The sequence below is a fragment of the Astyanax mexicanus genome, chromosome 3 (genome assembly GCF_023375975.1).
Source record: "Astyanax mexicanus isolate ESR-SI-001 chromosome 3, AstMex3_surface, whole genome shotgun sequence".
In the NCBI taxonomy this organism is placed as follows: Eukaryota; Metazoa; Chordata; class Actinopteri; order Characiformes; family Acestrorhamphidae; genus Astyanax; species Astyanax mexicanus.
This window is the reverse complement of record NC_064410.1, coordinates 6,087,577-6,111,707: the sequence shown is the minus strand read 5'-3', so window position 1 is coordinate 6,111,707 and position 24,131 is coordinate 6,087,577. Positions and strand designations below refer to the sequence as shown.

General features: G+C 40.4%; 1 protein-coding gene across 1 annotated transcript in view; it reads right to left on the bottom strand.

The window, feature by feature from the left end:
- Positions 1-24,131, bottom strand: part of ppap2d (phosphatidic acid phosphatase type 2D) — a 47,391-nt gene that overhangs the window by 22,149 nt on the left and 1,111 nt on the right. The window lies entirely within an intron of this gene.

Sequence of the window (24,131 nt, the reverse complement as noted above, 5' to 3'; positions counted from 1 at the left end):
TATTTTGACGTTTTATTTAATAACTGCTGCTGAAATACTGAAACACTGCAGACACCACATGGTATTTTTCGATGTGGACCTTTAATACCATCTGTGGACCTTCAATACCAAATCTAATCTAATTTAATACAACAGTGATGGCTCATATGGTGATTTATGGTGTAGTAGGGGTGGGCGATATTGCCCTAAAATAATATCACGATATTTCATGCTGTTGAGTTTTTGAAAATGTTCCAGTGTCTTCCATATGAAATTCTGGGTTTGATCCCCCCTTAGCCAAAATATGGGCCAATGCTTACTTGTAATATAGACCAATGGCTGCTTGTAAAGTAGACAAATGTTTGCTTGTAAGCAGGCTAATAAGATTTGCAGAGTATGCCATTGCTTGTTAGTAAAACTGACCAGTGCTTCCTTGTAAAGTGGGCTAGTACTTGCTTGTAAAACATTCTAAAAAGCCATGAAGTGTGCCATTGTTTGCTTGTAAAACTGGCTAATGCTTCCTTGTAAAGTTGGCTTATGTTTGCTTGTAAAGCATTCTTCCAAGCCATGAAGCAAATGTCAATGCTTGCTTATAAAACTGATAAAACTGACCAATGCTTCCTTGTAAAGTGGGCTAGTGCTTGCTTGTTAAGCATTCTAACAAGCCATGAAGAGTAGACACTGATGGCTTGTAAAGAAGGCCAATGATTACGTGTAAAGTGGGCCAATGTTTGCTTGTAAAGCATTCTAAAAAGCCACGAAGAGTGGGCCATTGCTGGCTTATAAAACTGACCAATGCTTCCTTGTGAAGTGGGCTAGTGCTTGCTTGCTAAGCATTCTTACAAGCCATGAAGATTAGACCACTGTTTGCTTGTAAAGAAGGCCAATTCTTACTTGTAAAGTGGGCCAATGTTTGCTTGTAAAGCATTCTAACAAGCCATGAAGAGTCGGCCATTGTTTTCATGTGGGCCAATCTTTGCCTGCTTGTAAAGTAGGCTAATGGCAAACCATTAAAAATAAGCCAACAAATGACTACTTGTACACCAGTGTTTTAGACCAGTCACTCTTTGTAAAGTAGACCAACGACTGTAAAACCAATGTTAATCTCCTTATCAGTCTTGCTATGCTTTCACTCCTGGAGTCATTCAGCATAATTATGTGCAGGCTTGGGTTTGATTGAGTACATTGAGGTTTATTCAAGTTTACTTTTGGTATCATTCTTTTAAACAGTGTAAATGTGGCTTAGACATGGTTAAATCGCAAGATGTTCTGGATAAGAAAGTCTGGATAAGCTAAATGTCGTAAACACGAAATAATTGCACATTCTTGAACAGTGTTTGGTGTGTTTGTGTGTGGTAGGGCGTGTAAAGTCCCAACAGTCAGATCCAAATGGAACAGATTTGTAAGACCGCGTTCCAAAACACACACACACGAGTGGGAAAAAACGCATGGCTGCGCCCGTCTTCACTTCTCCCACACTGAAGAACTTCACAACAAGCCTCCAAACCCAGCGGCACTGAAGGGTGTGAGGTGTCACACAGCTGTGAGCTCACTACAGCACCTGCCTGGAGGAGGAGAAGAAGAAGAGAGGGAGGAGAGGACCAGGGAAGAGAAGGCCGAGGAAGAAAAGTCAAGTAAAGCATTTACATTGGTTTCTTCAGGGTGGAGACGAGAGGAGAGATGAGAAAACAGAAATGACTTCAGCTCAGAGAGCGTGGGGGTTGTTGGGGGGGGGGGGGGTAGGATGCGTGCCGCTCGCTGAGAGAATGCTCTGTTTCTAATTTACACTTCAGAACACCACAGCCCAGAGTGAGGTCACCATGAATCAAGAACAACAATAAAATAAGGAACAGAAAGAAAGAACAACTCAGAGAGAGAAATGACGTGAGAGAGAGAGAGAGAGAGAATACAACTAGCTAAAGAACCTAAAGAGAGGCATGCGTGTCTGCTGTAAACTGAAGTAAACAGTGCGGCCGATCAAAAACCAAAATCAAATGTCCAAAAAACAACATGTTCCAACAACAAAGCAGAGCTTTGACATCACTGACGTCTTTAATAAGTTTAGCCACTTACAATTCAACTCATGCTCGAGGTCATGTCTCCTCCTCAAGTACTGTACAACAACGTGACCAGCCAATCAGATTACAGATGCAAAACTGCAAAACATGTGTTTACTTGCGGTTTAGATAAATAACAAGAGAAACACTGGAGAGAGAAAAGAGTGAGAGAGAGTCCAGAGTGACCAGTGAGACCAGAGATCCAGATCCATGTCCAGATCAGAGAGAGACTAGAATGTTCAGAGAAAGACCAAAAAGTCCTGAGAAATCAGAAAAAGAGAGACCAAAGAGAGACCAGAGAGAAATCAGAGAGTCTATAGAGAGACCAATAAGAGACATGAATGTTCAGAGAAAGACCAAAGAGTCCAAAGATAGACCAAATAGTCTCACAAGATAGGGGAAAGAACAAAAAGTCCAGAAAGGTCAAAGAGAGACCAAAATGTCCAGAGAAGGACCACAGAATGTCCAGAAAGATATACCAGAGAAAAAAAGAAATACCAGAAGACAGAGATAGTGAGGGAGAGACAGACAGAGAAAGAGAGAGAGACCAGGATGCCCAGAAAAAGACCAAAAAGTCCTGAGAAGTCAAAGAGAGAGACCAGAGAGTCTATAGAAAGACCAAAGAGCGACATGAATATGCAAATATAGAACAAAGAGTCCAGAGAAAGAAGAGAAAGACGAAAAAGTCTCGCAAGGTCAGGGAGATAACAAAGGGTCCAGAGTGATCTGAGAGTGACATAAATGACCAAAAGACCAAAGAAACCAAAAAGTCTCAAGAGATCAAGGAGAGAATACAGAGTACAGAGAGATCAAAGAGAGACCAAAGAGAGACCAGAATGTCCAGAGAATGACCAAAAAGTCTCATGAGATCAGGCAGACAACAAACAGTCCAGAGAAATCAAAAACAGACCAACAAGAGACATGAATGTCCTAAGAAAGACCAAAGAGTGCTGAGAAATCAGAGAGAGAGACCAAAGAGAGACCATAGATCAGGGGTGTCCAAACTTTTTTTGTTGGGGGCCAGAAGTAGAAATATATTTGAAGTCACGGGTCACAGACTCTGTAATAAAACGAATAATGAAATATACCACTTTAAATAATACATTCTCCTGATTACTTTCATTTACACACCATTTTACTTGACTTATCTATCTTTGACAGTGTTGTGTAAATTAAGATTTTTCAAATTGATGTTTAATTTCATGATGTCTCTTAATATTAAACTCCTTAATTACGGAAACTTTAGAGTCTTTGGTCCGTTTTTCTGCGCTACAACTGAACACTCTCTCCGCTTTTAGACTCTTTGGTCCGTTTCTGACACCTAGCGTTCAAACTTTGAATCTCACATTATAAAAACCTGCGTAACAGCGGGCCAACTTTCATTCTGTTTCTAAAATTCCTCGCGGGCCGCTCTAAAAAAAGGAAACGGGCCGCAAATGGCCCGCGGGCCGTAGTTTGGACACCCCTGCCATAGAGTCTATAGAAAGACTTAGGAGAGACCAGAACGTCCAGAGAAGGACCAAAGAGTCCAGAGAGAGACCAAACAGTCTTACGAGATCAGGGAGAGAACAGAGAGATCTGAGAGAGATCCAGGATGTTCAGAGAAAGGCCATAGAGTCCAGAGAGAGACCATATAGTGTCCAGAAAGGTCAAAGAAAGATAAATATCAGACACTGAAACAGAGAATGTAGAAGACAGAAAGAGTGAAGGAGAGAGGAGAGCAAGAGAAAGAGAGAGAGAGAGAGTGAGAGAGAGAGAGAGAGAGAGAGAGAGAGAGAAATAGTGGTTTGTGTTGGAAAGGGAATATGAGGGTCAGACAGAGTTATGATCCGCACTGTAAACTAACACACAAATACACCTTTAATTCATCAACCCTGTCCTTGAGGGCGCACACACACACACACACACACACACACGCGCGCACACACACACACACACACCAAGAGAGAGAGAGACACAAACCACACTTTCAACCACCAGCATGTGTGCACACACACACACACTATAAAACTACTCCTACCTCCAAATTATGGTGCAAAGCCACACACACACATGCACACACACACACACACACACGTAAACATACAGAAACCACTGGTTCCACTCTGGTTAAGCACAGACAGCCCCACACACACTTCATAATGCCACCCAAACCGCAACTCACAGAGGCCCGGACCACCGTAAACACTGACCCGAGTGACCCATAGAAACACCTGACCCGTGACCGACACATGTTTGCTGCATGTGCATGTGTATGTGTGTGTGTGTGTGTGTGTTTGTGTGTTAAACAGAGAACAGCTTCCACAAGCAGCTGCAGCAGAGGTTTCAGTCAGATGTTCACAACAATGTGGGAAGGGTCACCCAATCACATACCGAGCTGGAATTTGACCTCCACCCTACACCAAGTAAGGCAGTGAGCACACATGCCTGGAGCAGTGGGCAACAGTTAGGTGGGGGCCTTGCTCAAGGGCCCTTCAGTCGTGCCCTGTCGATTCAGGGGATCAAACTGGTGACCTCCTGGTCATAAAGTCACTTCTCTCACCTTCAGGCCATGGTTGTCCAAACTGGAACCGGGTGAGTCACGGGTGGGACCATTTTTTGTGGACTAGGATTGAGTGTAATATAATGTATAAAGTGTGTAAAGACTAAAGAGGTGTTGCTAAGCTTTTATCCAACACTCCCAATACTCAATACACAAACACCAACGTATAACGTACTACTAACCATAAAAAAAAGCCTGTACACTCACATGCCAAAAGTCACGGGAGAGGAACTAGCTCTTGCCATTCAGCTTCATGACTTTTGCCATGTCCCATGGCTCATTGACCTGCAGGATGTGCATGTGAGGCCTTCTGCCAGGGTCAGTTACATCTCTTATCTCTGGTCTTTCTCTCTACCACTCTCTGGTCTCTCTCGTTGTGTATCCCCCTCTTGTTCTGGTTTCTCATTTCTCTCACTCTCTCTTTCTGGATTCTCTTTGGTCCCCCCCCCCTTCCCGATGTCTCTAGACTCTTTGGTTTCTCTCTGGACTCTTACTACTTTCTCTGGACATTCTGGTCTCTCCTTGGTCTCTCTCTGGATTCTCTTTGGTCTCCCCCTGATTGTTCTAGATACTTTGGTCTCCCTTTAGATTATTACGTCTTTCTCTGGGTTCTCTTTGGTCTCCCCCTGATCTCTTTTTGGACTCTTTCGTCTTTCTCTGGACATTCTGGTCTCTCTTTGGTCTCTCTCTGCATTCTCTTTGGTCTCCCCTGATCTCTCTAGACTCTTTGGTCTCCCTTTGCACTCTTTTATCTCTCTCTGAACATTCTGGTTTCTCTTTGGTCTCTCTGATCTCTCTAGTCTCCCGCGTGAACTTTCTATGCTCTTTGGTCTTTCTCTAGACATTCTAGTCTCTCTTTCGTCTTTTTATGCTTCATTAGTATCGTATTGTTTCATTAATATCTTATTGTATCATTACGTTTTATTGAAACATAGGTGCTCTAACCTAAGACTCTTTCAGCAATTTGATTCAATTCAGTGGTCCTATTTTATTGAATAGTGTCTAAGGTATAATAGAGAACTGTCTTGCGATACATATTGAGTATCCCAGAATCACTGTATAGGTGATAACATCATTACAGGTTTCACGAGTCAAATTTTAGACATCTTAACTGAAATTCTCAGTGAAATTCTAGGCCCGAGATCTTCCTTTTTAGCACCAATCTCAGCTTGTGTCAAATTGCAAACGCGACCTTACTCAACCTCCCAAGACAACACCTCACAAAGTATACAGGTGTGGACGTTCCAGAGTCAGTCATCCCCTGAGGTAACACTTCAAGATCAATTTGCATATTGCTATCCCATCACTTGCAGTGTAGTACTTATGTTGTTGCTGTCAGGAACAATAACGACCAATGTAACCAATTTAACATAATCACATGTTGGTGGTTTCTGGCATTTGTGTCGTCAGTGTTGATGAGCTGGTTGATGAATGTGCCACAGTCAGAGCTTTTATAAGCGTAGTTACTGTGTTTATCAAATGCTGTGCTGCATGCTCAGCTACTTTACTGCTGCAAACACACAGCGTTCATCTGTTTCCAGTCATTAAATCCCCCTTAATGATCCTCCACACGTTTCACTCCAAACTGCAGAGAGCATCGCTGCTCACTCACACTCCTGCTTTACGAGAACGCGTGAGGAGAGGCGCTGGTTTATTCCCTCATAACAAGTTAATACTAAGAGTAAATCTACTCGGCTGTTCTGGGTGGGCCGCGGGTTAAAGTGGGTGGGCCTGTTCTCCCGGAACTGGTAATGAGTGTTTTACAAGTCACAATCTATTTACTTATACAAAGATAAAGAGAGAGAGAGAGAGAGAGAGAGAGAGAAAGAGAGTGAAGAAAAGAGTCAAGAAAGAAAGCAGTGTGGAGAGGCACAGAAAGAGGAAGAAAAAGAAGGAGCGATGAGACAAGAATGAGAAAAACAAGAATGAGAGAGAACGAAAGAGTGAGGAAAGAGACAAAGAAAAGTGAAAGTGATAAACTGAGGACAGGACTAAAAGAGAGAATGAGATAAGAGAAAAAAAGTAAGAAGAGAGACAGAAAAAAGAGTGAGACCAAGAGTGAGTAGAGAGAAAAAGATATGAGAGAAGGCAGAGAGACTGAAAAAAGAGTGAGGAGAGATAGATAAAAAAAAAGAGACAAGGATTGTAAGAGACAAAATTTTAAGAGAGGGACAGATAAAAGAGAAAGAAAGAGGGATTGACAGAAAAACAAGAAAATGCAAAAAGAGAGTCATAAAGAGAAAAGAAAGGGAGAAGGTGAGAGAAATGGTAAGGAGACATAAAGAGTGTGTCTAATCGAAGGTACAAAAACAAAGTGAGGAGAGAGAGACAAAGAAAGAGTGAGACAGTTAGAAAGAGTGAGAAAAGAAAACTTACTAGTGTTGCTTAACGTGCCTTATAATCCGGTGCCCCCAGAGACTGTAAAAAAAGATGGACGCTGTGTCGCCGTTCCCATGCATTCAATGAAAATGAAGCCAAAATCTTCCGCCATGTTGGCGATCCTGATACCTGAGTCTGCGCAGTAGTGACCAGAGGAGGGAGAAAGACTGTGGAGAGCAGCCTACTCATTTAAATAACCCCGCCCCTGAGGGCTGCCTCGAGGTCACAGACTGCAGAGCGGGGCGGAGCAGAGCTGACGGTCTGTTATTGGTCCCGCCCATAACCAGCCCTTTAACAGTAACCGCACCTTTTTTGAATAGAGCTGAATAACGTTTTAAAAAACGAATTCTGTGGGGATATAAAAAATTGACAATATAAGCAGAGGTTATACTACCTGCTGCATTTAAATAAAGGAGGTAGAATTACAGTATATTAGAAAAAAAACGTCATTAAAAGTTGTCTGTTTTGCCATTGAAACCTATGGGGATGGGTGGAGTTACACGGCTTTCTGAAACCGAACAGCAGGGGGCGCCCGACCTGTGGTGGCTTCACTTTTGAGAGACGATGCTCTGTCCAGCTATATACAGTCTATGGGTGCCTATTATTTACAGTGTGAAAAAAGACCTGATGGGCTTAAAACACCTGTTATATTTTTTTTATATATAAATTTAAAAAACGCATTAAATCATCACATTAGTGTTTTCTTGCTGAATACATGTTTTATTATGTTTTGAATAATGATACGTTTTTTTTTTGCGTGTTCAGTCCTTTACTTTGAAGTTTGTACTGAAGAAATGCAGACTTGTACCTATCAGCACAGAATGTAAACGCAGTTTATTATATATTGTTATATACATTATATAATGACATATTAATAGCAGAACAAAACCACTAACCCAATTTCAGTCCTTTTAGGGTTAAACTGATCTCTAGGAGATACAACATAAAGATGTTATGTAAAGTGTGTGTGTGTGTGTGTGTGTGTGTGTGTTTGCGTGAGTTACCGTGCTCCCTCTCTTTTATCTTTCAGAGAAACACAGCCAGAGCCTCGTCACTGTCTCCCTGTCTGCTCTGCATCTTTCTTCTGCACAAAGACGGCTTTTGTGGAAAGGTGGTCAGGTGTGCATGAGCAAGGGCTCACACACACACACACACACACACACACACGCAAACACAGACAGACAGACAGACAGAGGCCTAAAGGAGATTAAATATCGGCTCGGTGCCGGTGTCTTGGATGCGAGTGCCACCACACACAAAGCTGCTAATTACAGCTATTGTCTGTACGGGAGGGGGCGTGGCTTAAGAGATAGCTCTTCTTCAGAAAGTTCTATCCTTCCGCCGAGTGCTGACTCTCTAGAAGCTGGGTGTCCTGTTTTGTCTGCCCTGATCTGCTCCAAAAAAGACAAATCACACCAAGAACAAAGACCGCAGAGAGAGAAAGAAAGAGAGAGAGAGAGAAATAGAGAGATAGAGAGACAACCTGAGCAGAAGATAAAAAGAAACATCCTTTTCATCTGTATTGAACCTTAATCTTCCTTATCTCCTGTAGTCTGAGGCTGGGGAAGCTAGACATGCATACGCAGGCTGTTTTTATACAATGTGTGGGAAGTTAGGTGAATAGTGGTATGTCTTATTATAAATGATCTGCCTTTAGATCCCTTTACTTGAGATACTATGATTTTATGATAACATATGAATATGGTTTATATATTTATAACCATGCAAATTAGCTCCACACTGCAGACACTAAATACTCTAAAACTCTTTCACATTTACAGTCTGAGAACTCTTCTCAGTGCTGGCAGCTTGACAATAATGTACATTAATGGTTCCTTAAAGACACTGATGGGTGTGGTGGTCTGGAAGCAAGGCGTGTTCAGGTAAATTTCTCTTGGTGGCGGAAAATACAGGTGCGCCACTGACTGATTAAAACCCTGACCACAGTCAACAGTTGGCTACCCAATTCTATCTTAACCAATCTTCGCAGTGTGAACTCGCAGGTCAGAATTAGAATTTGCTGAGACGTGCAACAGCACCACACTGTTAGGATATCAACGCGCCAGAGCCAAAGTCAGAGCTCACCTGGCTCTTAAAGGGAATGACGACTGGCACACTGATTTCACGTTATGCCCAAAGCACACCCATGGTTAATTAAGAGAATTAGTTCATGCCTTTTTTTTTTGTCGTGTTTCGAGCCACGCAACGCATATTTTTTGCATCTTCTTGATACCAAAGACACAGTGGCACGCCCTAAATCCAACTGCGCGATGCGCAATCGATGTCTCGCATATGAATCACCAATATAGGGCCAAAAGACTTTGTTGTATTTCCATCATTCCATTCAATATCACGATGGGGCACATGTGCAATAGTCACATTGCAGGACGTGCGATGTCATATAAGGCAATTAACTCAAACACGTCATGATGCAGAGAAGGAGATACACAGCGCTGTCTCTGTGTCTCTGTAGGAGACAGGCTGCTGCTGCCTGTGCGAGAACCGTGAGGGGAGGACAGGAGTAAACACCGCATGGTAATCGCATGGCCTCCATCCACATGGTTGGGCACGTGCTTGTAAATGTGGGCACGTGTCGAAAGCTGTGCACCTCAGTCCAGCACAGTTTTGCGGTGCAGATATTTCCAGTTACAGCTGAATTCACACTTTTAATCACAGATAAACGCTTTACCTTTACCTTTTAAAATGGCATTTCAATGCCTGCTTAAAGGGGAGATTACTGTTGTTTTGCTGTTGTTTTTCTCGGGGTTTGATTGCTCGACGCTGACTCAGCTCTTGATCGGTCTGGACGTGGGTGCGGGGCGGGGCTGGTGATGTCATGGGCCCTGCATTGTTTAATATCGCAATACATATCATTGAAATAAGAACATTTGCATGGTACATTTTTTCCAATATCCTGCAGCCCTAATTCAATATGCTCACTATAATCTCACACATCCTAAAATACACCACCTTCACCAGCAGAACCAGCAGCACCAGCAGCACCAGCAGCAGACCTGCCGACTGTTGTTGTTGTAGCTGCGGCCGAGTCCAGACACGTCTGCTCAGGCTGCCGGCATGCTTCACACCGGTGTGCAGTGTGTGTGTGTGTATATATATATATATATGTGTGTATATGTATGTGATTGACTGTGTCTTTAGGCCAGTCTACATCTGAGCTAGTTATACCACTAAATATAGTACAGTAATAATCAACAGCCTCAAGAAAAAACTGTTGAAAGAAAGAATAGAAGAGTAGAAAGAAAGAAAGAAAAGAGAAAGAAAGAATAAACGGAAAAGGGAAGGAAGAGCAGAGAAAGAACAAACAGGAAGAAGGAAGGCCAGCCAACCTGACTCAAAGCAAACTTCTCCTAGTATGCTGCTATGTTTTTTTGAGACTAGAGAACAACAGAGCAGAGTGTGAAGGTTCAATTAGCAGGGTAAGAGCACAGTTTTGCTCAAAATATTGCAATGCACACAGCATTATGGGTGACAAACCAGAGTTCAAAAGAGGACAAATTGTTGGTGCACGTCTTGCTGGTGCATCTGTGACCAAGACAGCAAGTCTTTGTGATGTATCAAGAGCCACGGTATCCAGGGTAATGTCAGCATACCACCAAGAAGAACGAACCACATCCAACAGGATTAACTGTGGACGCTGTAAGAGGAAGCTGTCTGAAAGGGATGTTCGGGTGCTAACCCGGATTGTATCCAAAACACATTAAACAACCACGGCTGAACAAATCACGGCAGAATTCAACGTGCACCTCAACTCTCCTGTTTCCACCAGAACTGTCCGTCACCACAATAAATTATTGTGCTCTAAAACCAGGTGTTTCATTTTCATTGTCCAACCGCTGTAAATAAAAGACCACTAGAGCGGAGGCGGTCCCATTTTTTTAGGCTCACGTCAGTCGATGACCCCAGTGTGATAATTATAACCGTCAGTGCGGCTCTCCAGCACCTCCGTCGTGATGATTACAGTAATCCTGTAATTTGTTGAAGCTGTGAGAGGAGATGCTGCAGCTTCCTCTGCTGCACCATCCATGAGAAAGACACAATCCCCTCCAGGGCCGCAAGCAGCGACCCCTGACCCATCACGAGATCGATATCACCAATCACCAAGCGGCCCACACACACACACACACCAGCCTGAGGCAGCGTCCTCGTTCAGACCCGTTTTTCCATACATGGGGTGGAATAGCAGGCTCCAGCAGCAGCAGCAGGATCTGGATCCAGTCAAATGGATATTAGCCTTGTGTTTTTGTGTGTGTGCACTTTTGTATTACTACCTTTGTGAGGACCAAACGGCCCAAATCCTCACAACAACAGTAAAAACAGACAAAATTTTCTAAATAATTGTTCAAATTGAAGATACATACCTTAAGTTTAAGTTTAAATTTAGGTTTAGATTTAAGTTTAGGTTAAGTTTAAGGCAGATGTGTCCAAACATTTCTAAAAGGCTGCAGATTAGAACATATAGAACACACAAGGACCGCTACTACTGTGGTAAAAATATTATTATATTTTATAATAAACTATTAAAAATGTTCCACTCAAAATATATATATAAAAAAAAAAAAAATGTTCAGGATAAATAATATGTATTATTAGTTTATGTCATGTCAGTATTAATTATCCCTGGATTTTTTTGGCCTCCCCTCACTTAATGAGAACATATTATGCAAAACTCACTTTTTGCAAGCTTTTGTATTTCCACATATATTTCTTAACTGCCCCAATAAACATTTAAAGTGTCATACAAATCCATCCATCTGTTTTCTGTGAATCAGCTAAAAGAGTTTGGTGTCGGAATCGTAAGTTTTTGTAATGTCACAATGGGGAAACATGCATAAAACCACCCTGGCACCATCCCTCACTCGTCAACCCCACCAGCCCCACCCAATTGCCCCACCCAAATGATCAGTCGAAGAAACACTGTTTCGATAATTTTGGTTAAGAACCTCAGACAGTACACATCAGGATTAGCCAGCAGACTTCGTCTGAAGGGGGAATCTGTACCTACTATCTGTAATAATCGGTTTTGTGCTACTATTACAGTTGGTTTGTGTAAAACACTCAAGAGCTAAGTTTAAGGTTAGTATGGTTGTAGGTAGGTGTAGCATTACACACATCAGAAGTGGTCCTCAAATATGTCTGTCTGTCTGTCTGTGTGTGTGTGTGTGTGTGTGTGTGTATGCTCCTGCATGTGTGCTGGAGGGGACTATTCAAAGGGCAAGTAAGAGCACATGTGTAAACCGCTAAATGAAATAATGATACGACTCATTAATGAAAGCACATGGGAATTCATGTGGGAACCTGTTAGTACTTTGTTGCAGTTCCACCCCACATTCAGTGCTGGCCAAAACACAAAGATACATTAGCATTAACATCAGACACAGCATACTGGTATGTATGAATGAATGTGAGTACTGGTCTGTTATTGGTTGAAAAGCTAAGTCTGATTGATGTTAGTGTTGTAGAGATGGAAATATTGTCTGGATATTGATTATTATCATGTGATCTCATTGCATTGCTTAATGGAAAATACAATATGTGGTGTAAACATTTGAAAAATATATTGTTATATTATGAAATGTATTATTTCTACTATATTCAATGGTATTGAAAACAGTTTATCCTGCTTTTGTTGGAGTAACTGTCTCTACTGCCCAGGGAGAGAGTTCCGAAAGATTTTGAAAAAGCATTGCTGTGAGGATTTGATTGCATGTGGTGAGAATGGCCCTATCAGTATCATTCCAGAGAACACAGTCATACAGGTTGCCAGATTGACACAAAGTGGCAAGCGCTGATTAATCTTACGCTGTGGCTGATAAGTGAACATATACCTGCAATGTCTAAAATGCACATCTCTACTATGCTAATGGTGGTGATAAATTGCCCAGCTATGATTATCAACCTCACTGAAGCCCAGTGATTACCTGTTCAGCTGAAAAAATTGTTTCCATGTCTTTAACTGTTTGCCCCTGCTGACGTCCAAACATCTGCATCTCACCACTTTCAGAGGTACACTGCTGCTGTGGAGCTCAGCTTTTCCTTGTGCCCTGCTTCTAAACCCATACATCACCCAGAGCCTTTCCCAAACTACCCCTCCCATTTTTTTTAGCCTTTTTCAATTTTGAGCTTGAGGCTGGAGTCAGCAAAAATCTAGTAAATCTAGGGGGTTTTGTGACCCTTTAAATGTGTTGTCCTGAAGAATAAGCATTAGCAAGCGTTAGCATAGCCTCTACAACATGCTGCCATGCAGGCCGGCTAGAGCGGAGACGCCCACAGCACCGACGTGCTGCAACAGGTTCTAGACTCTCCGTCTCACCCAGCAGCTTTCACTGCCAAGTGAATGGAAACACAAACTTCAGTTCCACAAAGAGACACCTTGACAAACTCACGTGCACCCAACCTGCACACACACACACACACACACACACACACACGCATGTGCCATGCACTTCAGCACCGCGCGGCTGGGCCCTCTGTTGGGACATCTTCTGTCTGTAATTGCATTCCACGGTAGAAAGGAGAAGAAAGGTTGAGAGGAAAGAGAGCAGAGATAAGCTGAAGGAGACGGTGCTTACAGCCCTCTCTCTGATCACTCAGTCAGATAGAGGAGAGGGCCTCTCTCTCGCTCTCTCTCTCTTTCTTTCTCTCTCTCTCTCTCTCTCTCTTTCTTTCTCTCTCTCTTTCTCTTTCCAACTCAGTAAGGGACCTCTCCTCTTACCATATGATATGACAAACATGCAAAAACTTTTACAGCTGCACTGCTTGGTTTGAAGTGGCAAAAAGTTATCCAAAAGCAGTGTATAAGACTGGTGGAGGAGGAGAACATGCCAAGATGCATGAAAACTGTGGTAAAAAACAAGGTTATTCCACCAAATATTAATTTCCGAACTCTTAAAACTTTATGAACATGAACTTGTTATACTTGCATTTTTTTATATATGCAAATAAATGCTCTAAATGACAATATTTTTATTTGAAATTCGGGAAAAAAGGTGTTCGTAGTTTATAGAAAGTTTATAGAAACAAAGTATTCATTTTACTCCTCAAACATATACCTATAAATAGCAAAATCAGAAACTGAAATGGTCTCTTTCTAATAATGTTTTTTTTCCAGAGCGGTATATATTTAATGTACAGTACCAGTAAAAAGTTTGGACGCCTTTTCTCATTGCACAATGTTATTATTGTGTTTTTTGTGTCCCATGACTTTTGACATGCACCATGTATGTGGATATCTGCCACAGTCGCTTGTCAGTTTGCATGAACAGCACGCTCAACCTCACTCACTAGATAACACCTCACAACATATACAGGTGTGGGCATTCCCAAGCCGTCCCTTGAGGTCTAAGCTTTTGTACTTAATGGCCTTTTTTTCCCCATTTTACATTTATTTTATTTTTATACTTTAAGTAGTTTTGAAACCATTTCTTTTACATTTTTACTTAAAGAGTAAAAAAGCTTGAGCTGATACTTCTTAAACTTCTACAGAAGTATTTTTAAACCGTAGTATCTATACATCTACCTCCTACTCCTAAAGCTAAAACTATGATACATCTAGCAGCCCTAATGTATTTGTATTGCTATTATTTGTTAAAGTAATAAACTGACAGATTGCTGATTTATACTGATCAAAATTAAATCAAACATAAAACACCCACAAAAAAACAGGGTAACACTTTATTTTAAGCAGCACAAATTAAGCGCTTATTATGTCTTATTATTTGCTTAATAAAGCCTTAATTAGACATTTGTAAATTGTTTATTGACTACTTATTAGGCTTTATTCTGTGCTTAATTTGGGTTCTGTTATGTGGAAATGATTATTAATAATGGCTGTATTAGTTCTTATAGTGCACAATAAACAGTTCAACTTCTGTACATGGAAAGTCAACGCACAGTTTTTTTTCTGTCTATAATTAGTGATGAACAGAACGTCACTTTAGAATATGTATTTACACACACTTCTTGGTGTGTTAGTGACTTATTAAGCTCTTATTAGCTATATTGTGATGGAGATTAATTATCAAATGCTTATTTTGTGATTTTTACTGTCTAATTAGTGATGAACAGAACCTCACTTTAGAATATGGTACACTTCTTGATCTATAAGTGACTTATTAAGCCCTTATTAACTCAATAAACTCCAGCACAGCCATAACCTTGCCAAACTCACATAGATCAAACTGCTGCCAATTAAACACTAATAACATGTAGAATTAGCTAATTGTTAATAACCTGTTTAACAGGGTGCTAACATAACTGTTTATTGTGCACTATAAGAACTAATACAGCCATTATTAATCATTTCCACATAACAGACCCCTAATTAAGTACCAATAACGCTTACACAGAATAAAGCCTAATAAGTAGTAAATAAATAATTTACAAATGTCTAATTGAGGCTTTATTAGGCAAATAATAATAAGACACTAATAAGTGCCTTATTTGTGTTCCTTAAAATAAAGTGTTACCGTTTTTATATTTACCAATATATAGACATAAATTGTCCATGCATAAATTGTCATATATTAAACAATATATGTCCTTTTTTCCATATATGAAAACTTATTATTTAATAAATTGCACTATATTTTCCAATATATTGCCATTTATTATTGTTTCATATTAGTTACATAGCACCAGAAAGTAAACAAATATACCAAATAATTCCTAAATATATTAAATTGTTCCAAATATATCAAATTATTCCCAAATATTCGAAATTATTCCTAAAAATATAGAATTATTAAGATATATCAAATTATTCCCAAGAATACACGCCGTTTATTCTGAACTATAAGAACTAATACAGCCATTATTAATCATTTCCACATAACAGACCACTAATTAAGCACCAATAACACTTACACAGGATAAGCCTAATAAGTAGTGAATAAATCATTTATAAATGTCTAATTTTGGCTTTATTAAGCAAATAATAAGACATTAATAAGTGCCTAATTTGTGTTCCTTAAAATAAAGTGTTACCAAATAAAGTGTTGCCAAACACAGACAATAGAAGTGTGTAGGATATCAGTATAGCAGCAGTTCCTCCTCTGGTGACTCTCCTTGACGACTCGGCTTCCTACGCACACTCAACTGCGGTCCACTCACCTCCTACAGCGGCTGGGTTTTTCCTCTCCTCGTGTTTCCCACGAGCTCTCAGTGCTCTTTAAATCTGATGATTGGGTTGCCTTGACATCACCTGAACTTCCTCAACTCCTCAACGCGCGGAAGACTTGCACTTGCCTTGCGCACTCGTCTTGTTGCCAAAACAGCAGCTAAACTTTAGAGCATGACATGAACATCTGAGCTATTCTTGGCTTGACTGGCAGTGTGTTGAGAAGATCCGATTACAAGGAGAAATGCTTAATTTGCCGCCTAACCCAGAGTTCACACTGGTGGGCAGCTAGTTGCTTATGTTGCCCATGGTTTGTCACTTGTTGGAGTGTATCGGCTAACTGGATAAAGCATGTTCCAGGCCTAAAGTTGGGACCAAAAGTTCTGAGAGCAAGAGATGTGGACATCTACGGCTGGTCCAAAGAATTTGTTGGGTGAAAAACTGCTCACATAGTAAATTAAATTAACGAGCATTAATGAAATGCTGAATAATGTGAATGCAAGGTACCTTGGCTTTAACAGAGACGTTTCAAACAGAGCACTTAACTCCAGGTTCAGTGGAAGTTAAATGTCTTGCTCTTGTGATAAGATTAAATGTCTTATTCAATGTCTTATAACCTTATTATAAGGCGCACTAACAATAAATGTCTATTTTCTGGTCTATTTTTGTACATAAAGTGCATTTTAAGCTACAATAGTAAAAAACAAGGGTGTCGCCATGTTCCCTTCTTATGGGAAAGCCGGGGGATACGCCCCGTAAACAAAACTGTAATTCTTTAAAAAAAAAAAACATTTTCTTTCAAAGTCAAACGAGCGCTGGATGCTAATCTATACAGATTTTACTCCTGAATACTTGTGTTTATTTGGGTGAGTAAAGCGCTTCCGTTTACTTACAGTAAGCTTAGATTTCCACTGTTTTAGCACGGTTAGCAGCAGCATTAGCATTAGCATGCGCAGCTAACAGTAAATGCCACCCAAAAGTGCTAGACTGAGGAACCCTGAGTGTTACAGTAACTCAGGGCGATATCAGCTAGCGGTTCATCCTCCGTAGCTTGTTTTAACACAGTAAACACGCAGCCTTAAGTCCGATATACTCAGCTTAGAACTGCGAAAGATCTAGCACTTAGCGCGGTTAGCGGCTAATGCTAATACTGCTTCAGCCTTGGTGCTGGAGAAACTCCTCTGAAACTCCTGTATAACGCTGTACTTCAGCAGAGTGGCTTTACTGCTCCTTAATACCTGACTGGTAAAATACATACCACCTATAAGGCGCACTTACAATTTTTCGGGAAAATTTAAGAATTTTAAATATAGTGCAAAAAATGCGGTACTCACATCAGTTCTAATATTTGAATCTCTCGTACTCAGATCACTTCTTTAAACACTAAGCTCAAGAGGAACTCAAGATAAACTTTAGTTAGAAGGAGTAGTTATTCAGGGTTTCCAAGTTACTAAAGTTGCCACGCCAATCCCTGCTCTCTCACTTCCTTATCTCTCTGATTCACTCACTCATTCCTTCCCTTTATCCCTCTTTCCTCCCTCATTAAGTCGCACACTCACTCGCTTACTCATGTTGCTGTATTGTCTATCGTTGACCCTTTGATGTCTCACTAGCTTCCTCAGCTTCCAAACTCAACGTCCTCTGGTGATCTCTCTCTAGGCCACAGGGGCACGAACTTTACATATTTTGCATACTGTAGCCACGCTACAGCATGATACAACTTCTTCATTCGAACATGAGTGCACAACAGTGGAAAGTGAAAAACATCAGTGTGAACTATGCATCACATGAGTGCAGAGCTCCTGGGTGCAGATCTAATCCTCCTCACACACTAATCTCACCACAGCCTGCACCAGCTTAGGCTAAAAAACACTCCTTTTAACTCAACCTCATATCAAATGTCAGTGTTAATTCATTTTTCATTGATAATATCCTTGGAACATGTGACTTACGTGGTCCTGAAATAATCAAAATGTCAAATATTGCTGTATACAAGCTTACGTTTTTTTTTTAAACCATGGAAAAGTGGTAGATTAGCTGCTTTGGCAATAGCAGTAACCAACTTAGGATCTGAGCTTGGAGTAAATATCTTTTTCCACTATAAGGCACACTTAAAATCTTTTAATTTTCCCCGAAAATGGACAGTGAGCTTCATAATCCGGTGCGCTTTATGTATGAATTCTACCGGTCAGATTGTAAGGCGCAGTAAAGCCACTATGCTCAAGTAGAGCATTATAAAGAAGTTTTAGTAAAGTTTCCCCAGCACTAAGGCTGAAGCAGTATTAGCATTAGCCGCTAACCGCTGCGCAAGCTCTTTCGCCATTTAGAGGTGTGTATATCGAACTGTAGAATGCGCGTTTGCTGCGTTAAAACAAGCTCTGTGTTACCCTGGGTTACTGGAACACTCAGGGTTCCTCAGTATAGCGCTGTCGGGTGGCATTTACTAGTGATAAGTGCTGCTGCTATCTGCGCTGTTGAAAATCTAAGCTTGCTGTAAATAAACGGAAGCGCTTTACTAACCCAAATAAACAGTTTTCAGAAAATAAATCTGTTTATATTAACATTCAGAGCATGTTTTGTTATAAGTTGTTTTTTATAAGAATTACAGTTATGTTTACTTAGGCGTCTTATAATCTAGTGCGCCTTATGGTCTTAAGTTTAATAAGTTTAATACTCATCCTGTTGTATCTGATTCTTCCATATCATAATATGCATGCAACAAAAAAGCTCAGAATTAAATATAGCACTGAATTAATTGGATGCATCACAAACACAACAAACGCTTAGCACTTATGCTTAGCGTTGCAAACCACAGAAGGTTAGGCCTCAAACAGCGACTCACCAAGACCCTTCAGCCACAACCCTCTTAAACACAAACACAGCTTTACTAACATCTCGCTCTCTGCTGACGACGTGCAAGCAGCCTACCTGATTCCACTTGTTTAATCACTCGGTCAGTCTTCAAACAACTGGTGACACGTGTTTCACCTTGGTTTAAAATGAAAACCTGCAGCCACTCCAGGCACTTGTTGGAAAGATTGGACACTACTGATCTAGAGCCAGCTTGAGAAAAGGTACTATCCTTGACGTGGTTGGAGTGATTGACGTGATTTTGATTTTGGGTGACGTAAGTCAGGATCATGAAGAGGATCGAGTACAGGTGCATGCTCACACACACACACACACACACACACACACACTGCACAGGCCAGGTACAGTACATCCCTCTGTCTTCTTTTTTGGTCAGGCTTAATTAAGGCCTGTCTGCAGGGCATGTGTGTCGTGTGAGGGTCCTTACTAAACCAGGACAAAGCTAAGCACAATGCTGCCAACTACACACACACTCACACACACACTCACACACACACACACACACACACAAACCCCCCTCACACACACACAGACTCAAACACTGTCCAGCAAACAGAAAGCAGGATGGCGCGCCAGTGAGCGGGAGAGTGAGCGATCTTCTCGGTATGTCCGAGGGCCTCCCGAACAATCCGCCTTGTTGTTCTCTGTTGTTCTCCTGCGGCCAGCAGTGGCATTCAAACACACACACACACACACACACACACACAGCAGGCATCTCTGAGACAGCTTGGCACTCAAACCCTTGCTTGCTCCAACTCTGGGGACTTATTAAAAGTGGATCGGAATGCCACGGCATGAATACGCCATTCACAAGCTGTGCAAAATGCCAAGAAGACAAATGAACCGGATCCAGCTACTGTACGGGCCTTTTTCATTTCAGGGCACACTATTGTCATGCAAATCCGGAATAAACAAAAAAACTGGAATACAAAAAATAAAAAAGTTATTTGTCTGTTAAAAGCCCAGCTTGCTGGTAGTTTTGCTTCCTGGTGATCAATTGTTGAGATGTGTCACTGAATGTATAACTGGTGTCCCTTTTTCCGGGTGGGTGTTCAACTAGTGTTTAGTTAGTGTGTTCTCCTAAAAGAATACTGAGCTGTCCAATGACACTGAATTAGTGGAAGGTCCAGTGATGTTGGGTTGCAAATGCAGGTGTTTAAAAGGAAGGATGTGCTAGTCTTTACCCTAAAATCACTGGTGGCATCATGTTATGGTGTTTATATTGCTAGAGACCTACACATTTTTTGTCCATGGTTTGTATTCATAAATCATAAATTCCTGAAACTCTTGATTATCTGAAACAAAACCTGTACATCAAAGTTGAAACCAAATTCTAGAGAAGAATAGATGGTCTCTAGAAGTAAAAATTGGCCCAGTAAATGTTTTGCACACTGACATCTAAAATCATGGGACAATGATGTTTTGAAAATGAGTTATTGGCATATCCCATTGAAGCTAAGCAACGCAGAACTGATCTGTAAGATATGAATGTGGAGTTTCCTGCATATAATGTAGATGTGATTTCTACAAGAGTTGCTTGTTGCCACCCACTGCGCTGTCCACTATGAGTGGTAGTGCCTTCTATGACATAATCCCAGCACACACAGGTGGAACTTTGGAATGGAGTGATCCATCCATCTGTTTTCCACTATTAGGCCTCTATCAAACTTTGATAATTGACATTAATTTGCTGATCAGTGTTCAGTCTCACTCACAAAATAACACCTCACAACTTACATGGGCATGGGTATTCCCAAGTGTCCACTGAGGAAATACCAATATTTGAAATGTGTTAGGGTTCACAAGTGCAATACATGCAAACAGAACATTTGACCATTGAAATTACCAAGCTGCTACCAAAAACAAGGCTTTCTATTTATATTATGATTTAGAGCCATAAAAAGTGAGAAATCCTGCCAAAGCAAGCTGGGATGCTATAGAATCTGCTAAAAAAATATTAAGGCCACCAGCTGGTTCAACCACTTATTTTAAGGTCAAATCTTTTGACTCATGTCAAAGATTATATCGGCTCAACAGCTCAATGGCTATACATCACATAGCCTTGAGGAACCCCGGACCTCACTTTGAGATCCGTGGCTCCAACCAACCATTACATTTTGTAGTGTTCATACATTTTCACAGCTCCTGTAAACATGTTTTGCTGAATCAAGATCTGACAACCTATGAGGTCAATATCTGAGTCTGATCTGACCAGAAGTTCAAGTGACCAAGGCAAGAACAAGAAAAGCCCTGCAGTGTTGTGTTAAACGTGAACATGTTTGACACCTGCCCCAGTGACCCTTTTCTATCCTGACATCATCTGTCACAAGACAACAACAATTTTCCAATTCTCTCACTGGAAAGAAGAAAACTCCCCTTCCACTCTGAAATTCTTCCTTGTCATATGGGAACAATTCTGAAACTACCAAGGGACCCTGTCACCATCAGCAACAAGTGAGTCAGAGAACTGCTGACCGCCTCACGGGACAGCACTGAAAAAAAGAGCTTAGGAATCAGCCTGGCCTCAGAGGAGAATTCTCAGCAATGACACTTTCTGTCAAAACTAGAGACTTGGGAGTTTTCTCCTTACAGTTATCAGTGCTTGACAATGTTTGATCAGCTGCAGCAAGAGCTACATTTAGATGCTGTGATGACATTTTAGAACTGTTGGAAACTTCTGTACATATCTTAAGAGTTCCTATTGTGCTAAAGCTGGTAGGATGGCCTGGCCTGGCCATGCTGGATGCTGTTTTGAAGAAAGTAAAACGACTTCATCAGATTTTTCACCTGGTAGCTCTAAATATAGTTAATATAGTTAGCAAACAAATGAGAACAAGTCTTAGACTTAATATTTTATTTCTTAAGAGAAATAATACAATATTAGGCTACAGATCTGTAACAGCAAAAGGTGCTTAAAGCACCTTTAAGATTAGCAGATAATTTGAAGGTGAAATTAGACTCAGGTGTTTTTAACCAATAGGATGACAATCAGATGTGAGTAGGCAAAGGTGGGGCCCTGATTTATTTAAAGAACAGTCTGTTGGACCAAGCTGATGTGCAGGATTACCCAGAGCTTACTGGGTAACTTTGGCTACCAAACAATTTGTTGTTTTATTCTATAAACTATGGACAACACCTGTTCCAAATTCCAAACATAAATATTGTGATTTAGAGCATTTATTTGCAGAAAATGAGAAATGGCTGAAATAACAATAAAAGATGCAGAGCTTTCAGACCTCAAAGAATGCAAAGAAAACAAGTTTAAATTCATAAAGATTTAAAGAGTTTAGAAATCAATATTTGGTGGAATAACCCTGGTTTTTAATCACAGTTTTTATGCATCTTGGCATGTTCTCCTCCACCAGTCTTACACATTGCTTTTGGATAACTTTATGCATACTCCTGGTGCAAAAACTGAAGCAGTTCAGCTTGGTTTGATGGCTTGTTCTCATCCATCTTCAGCTTGATTTTTCAAATTTTTCAAATCAAAGAAACTTGTGATGTTTTTCCAAAGCTGTATGTAATATTGGATATCTCAATCAATAAATCGCAAAGTCCAATTTTGTTGTCTCATTTGTTTTATTTTGTGTCATTATGTTCTCCTTTTTTCTTTTAGAACCTGTGTGAAAATCTGATGAAGTTTTGGGTCAAATTAATGCAGATTCATAGAACATTCTACAGGGTTAACCAACTTTTGAGCACCACTGTACAACTTTTTTTTACTGAAGGCCTCGGAGAAAATATTAAAGAACTTTTAGTGAAGAATATTTTAACATGAGTGTCTATCAGGGTTGTTGAATTGAGGGACTGGTAAACACTCACATTTAACAGACCTGTTGGTCTGCCTGGACAGGTTGGGTTGGGCTTCACTACCATGCCCAACAATTACAGTCAAATTCAATCAATTAACCAGTCATCAGTCCACTGACTTCTCTCCTGTAGGAGATAGCATACACAGCTACTGCAGCTGGTATTCACCATTTTCTGCTTTCCATGTTTCAACAGAAAAGCTAGTTAACAAACAGAACTGAACTTCTAGCTAATCTTATCAGCTTATATAAGCTCCTCAGAAATTGGCTCAATGACTAAGGCGAACAACAAACTCTGGCATCCATTCACAGTCAGTCAGTGGAGCTCCATGTTCCCCAACTTCTTCCCTCCTGTTTTCCATTTTTCGCTGTTGCCATAGAGACATGAGAATTCCCGCTGCAACGCCAGCTCGCGGTCCTCACGAGCGCACTGATTTTACCTCAGAAAAACAACTCGTATTTAAAGTGATTTAAACCGGATTATTCCTGGGTGTTGTGAAGCGTTTATGTTCAATCACTTCCTACAAACAGAAAACGACTAATTTCCCACGAGTCTGGTTTGGCAAGAACTGTCAGAAAGTAAGGATAGCTAACTAACAGCTCCACTGCTAATATTTTATCATGAATTTCCTGCTAATGCTAATAATATCAAGTCGTTGGGTAACGCTAACCTTTTTTATGTGTTTAAAACAAGTAGGATTTTTTAAAAAGTTATTTTTTTTACCATCTATGTATCATTTAAAGTTGCTAATTAAGTTAATACCAACGAATAGTCAATTTATTAGTCATAAATATGTGGCTAATGCTAATAATATGCGTTAACCAACGATTCAATGTGTTAAAAACTGGTCTGTTTTTAGAGAAATATTTGTTTTTTAAAGGTTGTTTTTGCCCTTGAATAATCAATTAAAAATAGCTAAGTAAGTTAATACCAACAAATAGTCATTTTAATAGTAGCTAATTAATACAGAGCAAGAGTATACATAAAAGTAAGTAACGTTAATTTATAATACCAAGGATTAATACCATGTAAAAGTAGTTTTCACCCAGGAGGGGTTGTTTTTAAAAGCCTTAGTCAGAAAGAGTGGGTCTTAAAATTAGTTCTCACCATAAAAGAGTTAAAAGATAAACAAATAGCTAGTTAAGTCAGTTCTTTATAATAAAGAGTTAATTAAAAGTAGTTCATACCCATTAAAAAAGTACTTTGTTCTAAAAGTAATGTAGCTCTTACCTACAAAAAGTTGATTAAAAGTAGATAAGGTAGTTCTTATCTGCAGAAAGTTTGATTTTAAGGTTATTTCTTACACACATGTTGCCAAAATAGTTTTATTTGCAATTAGTCGATTATAAGCTAGTTC